Here is a 10,218-nt window from a genome sequence, read left to right as displayed (position 1 = left end):
AAGATACAGTCCCCCCGCCCCCAAGATCCAGAGCCACTCCCAGAGATAGCCAAAAGACAGAGAACCCCCTGAGAGCTGGCAACAGTTGGTAGGACCCTAGATACAAGTAGGGTACAACCCCCATTTCTGTCCGGCCATGTTACTGGGGGCTGCCAACCTTTCAGTTGGCTGCCTGCAAACACAGGCTTGATAACCTGTGTGCCCAGACAGGTAGAAAGCCAAGCTAAGCTTTCAGGACACAAGATGAGACCAACAGGAAAGCAAAAGCTGTCTCGGATCAAGCCAGAGTCATAATCCAAAAAAATCAATTCGTACAGATGTTTTCCTCCTGCTAATCAAAAGTTAGAAAGTAAGGAGCAAAGAAAAGTGTTTGCCCTCGTCTTCTCTACTAGGTGCTACAGACAGATCCAGGAGAGTTGCCTTTGGTAAGAATTCTTACCCTTAGCCACCTTCTGTCAGTTTCCCCAGGATCCCATTGGCAGGTTCCAGAGTGAGCAGGGTACCCCAGAGATCCTATCCTCATCACCAGAAACTCTACGGGAGGAAAGGTAATTTTCTCTCTACCCTTTATAGTTTTTAGTTGTGATGGGCTCCTGTAACAAAAGATAGATTCACAAGAGAAAAACAGTTTAATAGCTTGTACAGCAGTCCCCCCTTATCTGATGAGAGTATGTTCCAAGACCCCTGGTAGATGCCTGAAACCATAGATAGTACCAGATCCTATATATACGTTTTTCCTATAAATACATACCTATACTTCATTTATAAATTAGACACAGTAGGAGATTAGCAACAATAAAATAGGACAGTTGTAACAATTTGCTAGCATTACTACTCTTGTGCTTTGGGGCTATTAATTAAAACAAGGGTTACTTGAACAGAAGCACTGCAGTACTGCAACAGTTGATCTGATAACCAAGACTGCTATTAAGTGACTAAAGAGTGGTGTATACAGCATGGATGTACTGGACAAAGGAATGATTTGCATCTTGGGTGGGATGGAGCAGGATGGCATGAGATTCCATCATGCTATTCAGAATGGCATGCAATTTGAAACTTATGAATTGTTTATTTCTGGAATTTTCCATGTAATATTCTTGGACCATGGTTGACCACAGGTAACTGTACCCAGGGAAAACAAAACTGCTTATAAGGGGGGACTATTATATGCCTCATATATACATCCAACCAGGGAAGGATGAGTAAATCTCCCCTTATGTTGTATTTGATTTTTTTTTTGTAGTATATCGTTTTGATTCTCTTCTCATTTCCTTTTACGCGTTTTTTTTTTTTTTTAATAGAAGCAAAGTATCACTATGTTACCCAGGCTGGACTAGAGCTCCTGGGTTCAAGTGATCCTCGCTCCTCAGCCTCCTGAGTAGCTGGAAGTATAGGTGCACGCCACCTCACCTGGCTTCTTTTCATATATATCTTTTTTTTTCTTAGTGGTTACCCTGGGGATTATGATGGGCATCTTAAGTTTACAACAAACTAGTATGAATTAATACTAATTTAGCTTCAATAGTGTATATAAAAACTGCTTCTATACAGCTCTACCTCTCCTCCTTTATGTAGTTATTGTCCCAAAGTACATCTTTATACATTGTGTGCCTATTTAGAGATGAAATCTTTCTCATATTTCTTAGTCTGAAATAGCCAATGAGACATTCTTAAGTTGAAAGCAATATAAATATCAGTGTGAGTTGCTTTTAGATAGTCAATTGTTTTGTGTTAATTTAAAAATCCCTTCTGTGCATAAACGCATTTTCTTTTCATTAACTGTATGTCAGAAGTTTGGTTTTTTGTTTTTGTTTTTGTTTGAGACAGAGTTTCACTCTGTTGCCCAGGCTGGAGTGAAGTGGCATGATCTTGGCTCACCGCAACCTCCGTCTCCTGGATTCAAGCTATTCTCCTGTCTCATTAACCCGAGTAGCTGGGATTACAGGCATGCACCACCACGCCTGGCTAATTTTTGTATTTTTAGTAGAGATAGGGTTTCACCATGTTGACCAGGCTGGTCTCGAACTACTGACCTCAAGTGATCTGCCCACCTCGGCCTCCCAAAAGTGCTGGGAGTATAGGCGTGAGCCATCGCGCCCAGCCTATATATCAGAAGTTATTTTTTTAAACATTTGGCAGATAGTAAGAAATTTTTATTAAGTACAAAGACATTTTTCCTTTGTTGATTTGTTTAAATCATTGGTGTGTGAATATCTTGTGAAAGCATTTTTAGAAGTGGTCATAAGAGTCTTCAGGCCAGGTGCGGTGGCTCACGCCAGTACTTTGGGAGGCCAAGGTGGGCGGATCACCAGGTCAGGAGTTCGAGACCAGCCTTGCCAACATAGTGAAACCCTGCTACTAAAAATACAAAAATTAGCCGGGCATGGTGGCATGTGCCTATAGTCCCAGCTACTCGGGAGACTGAGGCAGGAGAATCGCTTGAACCCGGGAGGCGGAGGTTGCAGTGATCCGAGATCATGCCACTGCATTCCAGCTTGGGTGACGGTGTGAGACTTCTTATCAAAAAAAAAAAAAAAGATTATTTATAATGGTTAACATTATACCTAAAAGGGCAGTATGGAATTTGCTGGATTTTTAAAAGATAACACAAGTGAGAAGCAAAGACAAATTTTCTTAGACTCAGGCCTACATAGTGAATTAGACTTCTGTCCTAAAACACAAGCAGCAATTCAGACTATGGAGTTAGCATCTTTCAAAGGTTTATTTCTAATTCCTCTTTGAGTTAAGGATTATGAGGCAGAAAGATAACTGTATAAGCATTTTCCTCTTTATCTTTCAAACATATTAAATTTTTAACATAATTTATATAACATTCAGGAATTTCAAGTATCCTACTTAATCAATATGGTTTTGCATGTGATTGTTTAAGAGGAAATTAGATATAAACAGGTCAAATGTTTTAACCAAAGATAAGAGTAGTATGAAAACCTCAAACCTCTTTGAATGCATGAGGCCCATATTAGCCTTTTCACCCTCCTCTCATGTAGGAATTAATAAATGGAGAGTCACTTCCTTTGCAACTAAAAGGAACAAGAAAAGATTATTTCAGACCAGTATATATAATTCCTACCTAAAACAGATCACTAGATTCTGTCATCTAGGAATGAGTATCTTGGGGATATCAGGCTCTAGTATAACACTAGAACATTCTGCTAATTTAATTTCTGATTTATTGTTCTAAAGCATATCATTAAAATGTACATTTTATTTTATTTTAATTTTATGACAGAGCCTCGCTCTATCACCCAGGCTAGAGTGCAATGGCATGATCTCGGCTCACTGCAACCTCCACCTCCTGGTTCAATCAATTCTCCTGCCTCAGCCTCCCAAGTAGCTGGGCTTACAGGTGCCTGCCACCACACCTGGCTAATTTTTGCATTTTTAGTAGAGATGGGATTTCACCATGTTGGCCAGGCTAGTCTTGAACTCCAGACTTCAAGTGATCCGCCCACCTCGGCCTCCAAGACTGCTGGGATGACAGGCATGAGCCACTGCGCCTGGCCTAAAATGTGCTTTTTAGAAGAAAGGAGTGGGATGCAAGAAGCAATGATGACCAAAGTGATTGATAAAATATATTCATATACCTAAATAAGCATTGGCTAAAAATAAAAATTACTGATTTTGTTGGGGAAGATTATAATTAAGAGTAGCACTGAAATACTAGACAAGCTAACATGGAAGACGGAAGATAAAAGTTTGGAGTTAAAATGTATTAAGATCTTTGTTTTATTCAAAAGGGGAATAAAGATACTAACTTTGGACTGTATGCATATTAAAATTTAAGGGTACCCAGAAATCCCACCCCTAGGTATTTTCCAAGAGGAATGAAAACTAATTCTCACACAAAAGTCTGTATGTAAATGTTTATGGTGGTTTTATTTATAATTACCAAAAACCTGAAACAACCCAAATGTCCTTCAACTGGTGAATGGGTAAATAATGGTACATCTGTGTAATGGAATACTACTACTCAGCAATATACAGGAATGAACTGTTGATACATTCAACAACATGAACAAATTTGCAATTCATTATTCTAAGTGAAAGAAACCAAAGTCAAAAGGCTACATACGGTATAATTCCTACATTACATTACGCAAAAGGCAAAACTAAGAGTGGAAAACAGATCAGTAATTAGCATGGGTGGGGGTGAAAGGAGGGATATATAAAGGGGTATTAAGAGGGAATTTGAGGCATGATGAAACTCTTTGGCATCTTAATTGTAGTAGTGTTTACACAGCTCTGCATTTGTCAGAACTGTACAACAAAAATAAATTATACTGTATATAAATTTAAAAATATATTTTTAGGGTGACTCTAAAAGAATTAGAATGTGTGACATCCAAACCAGTAGAAGGGGGAAACATGATCATTGAAACAGGGAAAGAACGAAAGAAGCTTAGAAAAAGCAAAGTTAATACAAAGTACAAAAATAATATGGTAGATACAGTTCCAATATAACTAATCAAAAGGCCCCATACAAATCAGAAAGACAACTTACAGTCTGGGAGAAGATACTCATAGTGCATATAACAAACACAGGATTAATATTCAGAAAATATAAATAGGTTTCATAAGTCAATAAGAAAAACAGGTAAGTTCAAAAACGAGCAAATATGAATAGGGGATTCACAGAAAAGGAAACCCGAATGACCAATACATTCATAAGATCAATCTCATTATGATCAGAGGAATGCAGAATAAAACTGTAAGGTATCGTACTTCACATGCATCAGATTACCAAAAATGGAAAAGCCTTACAGCATTAGATGATGGTGGTGATGGGCAATGTAATCTCATTTATGGTAGGAATATAAATTGGCACAACTACTTTGAAAAGCAATAGTAATATTTAGTAAGATCAAAGCTGCCCACATCTTATGACTGAGTAATTCTAATCTTAGGATATACAACTCACACTATGTTTGAAGAGAAATCTACAAGAAAGTTTATTTCTGTTTTGTCTGTAATGAGTAAAAAAAAAATGGAAACAAGCTATGTGTGTTCAACAGAATGGATGAATTGTGTTACATTTATAAAATACAGTGTTATATAACAGTTGAATGAATTAGTACTATATGTATCAACACAGATAAATGTCTAAAACAATGGTGTGCAAAAAAGCACAGGAAAATACATCCACTGTGATACCATTTATTTAAATTTTTAAAAATTTAAAACTATTTAAATTACTTTTTTAAAATTTAAAAATGTTTATAATATTTGAGGACACATATATATATATATATGAGACGATTTGCTTTACCTAATATCAACAAAGTGAAGAGACAACCCACAGAATGGGAGAAAACATTTGCAAACTGCCCATGTGACCAGGGATTAATAACCAGAGTATATAAGGAGCTCAAACAACTCTAAGAATAAATATAATCTATTTTTTAAAAATGGGCAAAAGATTTGAATAGACATTTCTCACAAGAAGACATAAATTGCAAACAGGCGTGTGAAAAGGTGCCCAACATCACTGGTCATCAGAGAAATGCAAATCAAAACGACAATGGGATATCATTTCACCGCAGTTAAAATAGCTTATATCCAAAAGACAGGCAATAACAAATGCTGGTTAAGATGTGGACAAAAGGGAACCCTTGTACACTGTTGGTGGGAATGTAAATTAGTACAATCACTATGGAGAACAGTTTGGAGATTTCTCAGATAGCTAAAAATTGAGCTACTATATGATCCAGCAATTCCACTGCTGGGTATATATACCCCAAAGAAAGGAAATCAGCATATTGAAGAGATAGCGGCACTCTTGTGTTTCTCACAGCAGTGTTTTCAGCAGCTAAGATTTGGAAGTAACCTAAGCGTCCATCAACAGATGACTGGATAAAGAAAATGTGGTACATATACACAATGGAATACTATTCAGCCATAAAAAGAATGAGATCCTATCATTTGCAATCATATGGATGGAATTGGAGGTCATTATGTTAAGTGAAATAACCCAGGCCCTGAAAAACTAACATCACATGTTCTCAGTTATTTTTGGGGTCTAGAAATCAAAACAATTGAACTCATGGACATAAAGAGTAGAAGGATGATCACCAGAGGCTGGAAAGTGAAGTGGGGGCCTGGTGGGGAGGTGGGAATGGTAAATGGGTCAAAAAAAAAAATAGAATGAATAAAACCTACTATTTGATAGCACAATAGGATGACTATAGTCACTAATAATTGTACATTTTAAAATAACTCAGAGTGTAACTGGATTGTTTATAACTCAGTGGAAACATGCTTGAGAGGATGGATACCTCATTATCCATGGTGTGCTTATTTCACATTGCATGCCTGTATCAAAACATCTCATGTACCCATAAATATATATACCTACTGTGTACCCACAAATGTTTAAAAAAAGAATAAAAGGAATACTGTAAACAACTTTATGCTCATAAATTCAACAACATAGAAGAAATGAACCAATTCTTCAAACCATAGGCCACAAACCACAAAATCACAAATGATCAAAACTGAACCAATATAAAATAATCGGAATAGTCCTATAACCATTAAATAAATTGGGTTTATAACTATAAAGCTCTCAAAAAAAATAAATGTCCAGACCCATGTAGTTTTACTGAGAATTCTACCAAACATTTGAAAAAGATTTTACACAATCTCTTCCAGAAAATAAGAGAAGGAAACACTTCCCAAGTCATTTTATAAGATGATTATTAACCTCATACAAAATTCTAAGACAGTATCAGAAGGGAAGGGAAGAGAAGGGAAGGGAAGGGGAGGGGAGGGGAGGGGAGGGGGAGAACGGAAGGGGGAGGGAGAAAGGAAGGAAGGAAGGAAGAAAAGGAGGGAAAGGGAAGGGAAAGAGGGAGGAGAAGGGAGGGGAGGGAGGAAGGAAGGGAGAAAGGAGGGAGGGAGGGAGGGAGGAAGGAAGGAAGGAAGGAAGGAAGGAAGGAGCTACAGACCAGCATCTGTTATGAACATAGGCACAAAAACTACTCTACAAAATATTAGCAAATGAAATATAATATTTTATAAAAACAACTATACACCATGATCAAGTAGGATTTATTCCAGGTATTTGTACTTGTCAGGGTTCTCTAGAGAAACAGAACCAGTAGGAGATGAAAAAGAGGGAGAGAGACACACACAAGGAATTGAGGAATTGGCTCATGGAATTATGGAGGCTGAGAAGTCCCATGATCTGTCATCTGTAAGCTGGAAACCCAGGAAAACTGTTAGTGTAACTTAGTCTGAGATTGAAAGTTTGAGAACCAGGGAGCCAGTGGTGTAAATCCCAGCTGAAGGGTTGGAGATGAGATGTCTCAATTCAGGCAAGCAAACAAGAAGCAAAAAGGGCAGTTTTCTTCTCTTTCCACCTCTTGTTCTCTTCAGGCCCTCAATGGATTGGATCATGCTCACCCACATCAGGGCAGGCAATCTACATATTGAGTTCACTGATTGAAATGATAACCTCACCTGGAAACATCCTCACAGATCCAGAAATAATGTTTAATCTGAGCACCCATGGCCAGTCAAGTTGACACACAAAATTAGCCACCACAGTACAGGCATACCTGTGAGATGATGCAGGTTCAGTTCCAGACCATCACAATAAAGCAAATATTGCAATAAAGCGAGTCACAAAAAGAAAAAGTCAGTGTTACAGCTTTTAGAATTTGTCTAGCAGGTTTTCTGGAAAACCTTCACAAAAAAGGAAAAAGAGTGCATATAAAATGCTTATGTTTATACCATACTGTAGTCTATTAAATGTGCAATAGCATTATGTCTAAAAAACAATGTACATACTTTAAAAAATATTTTATTGTTAAAACATGCTATCACAGAGACACAAAGTGACCACATGCTGTTGGAAAAATGGTACTGATAGACTTGCTCAAGGGTTGCTACAAACCTTCAATTTGTAAAAAACATAATATCTGCAAAGCACAGTAAAACAAGGTATGCCTGTATTCAAGGGTGGTTCAATACTCAAAAACCTATGTAATTCACCATATCAATAGGCTCAAGAAAGAAAATAATATTATCATATTCATTGACACAGAGAAAACATTTGACAAAATCCAACACCCATTTATATTAAAAAAAAAAAATCAGCAAGTTAGCATGATAGGGGAACTACCTTAACTTGATAAAAGGCATCTACAAAACCCGTACAACTAACATCACAGTTCATGGTGAAAGAGTAACTGGATTCCACCTGTTTCGAAACCAGGCATGGATACTCACTCTAAGTACTCATTCAGCATAGTACTGGAAACACAACACAATAAGACAAGAAAAAAATAAAAGGAAAACCGATTAGAAAGGAAGAATAAATCTGTCCTTACCTGAAGATGGCATGCTTTTCTACACAGAAAAGCCTAATAAATCTACCAAGCAAATAAACAACAAAAAATCCTCTACAACTAATAGGTGAGCTTGAAAGGTTGCAGGATTCAAGATTAACGTGCAAAGGCCAAATGCATTTCTATATATTAACAGAGAGCATGTGGAAACCAAAATGAAAAACGCTATACCAGTTATAATTGTTCTGAAGAACAGTACATACTTAGATATAAACTTAACAAACCACATACAGGATCTGTATGGTGAAAATTACAAAATACTAATGAAAGAGATCAAAGAAGACTGAAACGGAGTGCCATAGCATACTTATGGATTAGAATACACAACATAGTATATTCCCAAACTGATCTATAGATGCAATGCAATTCCTATCAAAATCCCAGCAAGGCTTTTTGTAGAAATAGACAAGCTTATTCTTGAAAAAGAAGAATAAAGTGGGAGGAATTACTGTATTTGATATTAAGCCCTAATATATAGTTACAGTAATAAAGACCGTGTGATATTGGTGGAAATATAGACATACAGATCAATGCAACAGAAGAAAGAACCCATCTGTTTGTTTTTTTCTTCTTTTATTATGGCAAAGTACATGTAACATATAGTTTGCTATTCCAACTGATTTTTGACAAACATACAAAAGCAAATCAATGGAGGAACGATAGCCTTTTTAACAAATGGTGTTGGCACAATTGGACAACCGTAAGCAAAACAAAATGAACTTCAATCTAAATCTCACACCATATACAAAAAATAACTCAAAGTGGGCCACAGACTTAGATATAAAATGTAAAATTGTAACACTTTTAGAAAAAATATAGGAGAAAATCTATGGGGTTTAGGGCAAAAGCATGATTCAAAAAAGGAAAAAGTCAGTGTTACAGCTCTTTTAGAATTTGTCTAGCAGGTTTTCTGGTTTTCCAGAAAGCCTCCACAAAAAAAGGAGAAAAAAAAAAAAGGAAAAAGTAATAAAGTAATATGAATTGAGCATTTTAACGATTATATTTTATTGCCTTTGTTGGCTTATTAAATATAACTCTTTGTTTTGTTATTTTAGTGGTTGCTTTAGGTTTTATAGTAATACATCTTTAACCTGTTACAGTCCACCTTCTTTTTGTTTTTTAGTTTTGGAAGCAGGGTCTCACTCTGTCACCGAGGCTAGAGTGCAGTGGCACTATCACGGCTCCCTGCAGCCTCAACCTCCCAGGCTCCAGAGATCCTCCTGCTGCAGCTTCCTGAGTAACTGGGACCACAGGTGCACGCCACCATGCCCGGCTAATTTTTCTATTTTTTGTAGAGATGGGATTTCGCCATGTTGGCCAGGCTGGTCTCAAATTCCTGGAGTCAAGTGATTCACCAGCCTCGGCCTCCCAAAGTGCTGGGATTACAGGTGTGAGCCACCTCTCCCATCCCAGACCTTTTATATGGCACTAATCCATTCATGAGGCCAAAGCCCTCGTGACTTAATCATTTCCCCCAAAACCCCACCTCTTAATACCACCACAGTGGAGATTAAATTTCACCATGAATTTTTAATGAAGCACATTCAAACCATACCACTATTGTTGCCATGCATTTTTTCTACATGTTATAAACTGCACAATACAATGTTATTATTTTTAAGCCAAATATCTTATAAAGAGATTTAAATTATAAGAAAAAAATATCTTGTGCATTTTACCCATGTAGTTACCATATCCAGTGCTCTTCATTTCTTCGTGTAGATCCAGATTTTAATCTGTTATCATGAAGGACATCCTCTAACATTTCTTCTAGTGGGGTATCTGCTGTTCCTTCCCTTATCCCAACAACAGAGCAGGCCAGTCCCCCCCTACCTCAGGCACATACTCC

General features: G+C 37.2%; 1 non-coding gene and 1 pseudogene across 1 annotated transcript; both read left to right on the top strand.

Moving 5' to 3' along the window:
- Positions 1-7,658: 7,658 nt before the first annotated feature.
- LOC123571475 (U7 small nuclear RNA) lies at positions 7,659-7,708 on the top strand (annotated as a pseudogene).
- Positions 7,709-9,240: 1,532 nt separating this feature from the next.
- Positions 9,241-9,300, top strand: LOC123571469 (U7 small nuclear RNA). Its single transcript, XR_006695627.1, has one exon. It is a non-coding gene; the product is annotated as a U7 small nuclear RNA (small nuclear RNA).
- The last annotated feature ends 918 nt before the right edge of the window (positions 9,301-10,218 follow it).

Source organism: Macaca fascicularis, chromosome X (assembly GCF_037993035.2).
Source record: "Macaca fascicularis isolate 582-1 chromosome X, T2T-MFA8v1.1".
In the NCBI taxonomy this organism is placed as follows: Eukaryota; Metazoa; Chordata; class Mammalia; order Primates; family Cercopithecidae; genus Macaca; species Macaca fascicularis.
This window is presented reverse-complemented; position numbering and strand designations above follow the sequence as displayed.